The following is a 530-nucleotide window of genomic DNA, read 5'->3' on the forward strand; positions in this document are numbered from 1 at the left end:
TCGAAACTACCAGCTGTTCCGCAGGAGAAAGATGAGGCTTTCTGCTCCCGTAAAGATTTACAGCCTCGGAAACCCTGTACAGGGTTGCTATGAGTTGGAACCAACTCCACAGCGCATAACAACAACAACAGTGGCTAAGCAGAGAGATCACATAGAACTTCAGGGAATGCTCATGATTAGGCTTGGATGTGTATACATGGCCGTCACTAGCCTTCCTTTTCCAGAGCCCAGTCTCTAGTCCTTATCTAACTCTGAGGGAAGCTAGACTTGTGTTTCCCTGTGCCCAGGAAGGGGTAGCAGTTGGGTGTCCAGCTTTTACCCACATGGTTTAAACAATAGATATCTGTGCTTGGCCAGAAAGAGTCCATGCTTTAGGAAAATAGTTTGGGAAGAGGTGTCCACTTTTAGGGAACACAGGCTGAATCTTGAGCCTGAGTCACACAGCTAGACTTAGCCCTGAACACAGTGCCCGGCTGGCATACTCTGAATAAACCATTTACCCACACACAGCACACACAGCAGGTCCAAGG

Source organism: Chrysochloris asiatica, unplaced genomic scaffold (assembly GCF_000296735.1).
Source record: "Chrysochloris asiatica unplaced genomic scaffold, ChrAsi1.0 scaffold00142, whole genome shotgun sequence".
NCBI lineage: Eukaryota > Metazoa > Chordata > Mammalia > Afrosoricida > Chrysochloridae > Chrysochloris > Chrysochloris asiatica.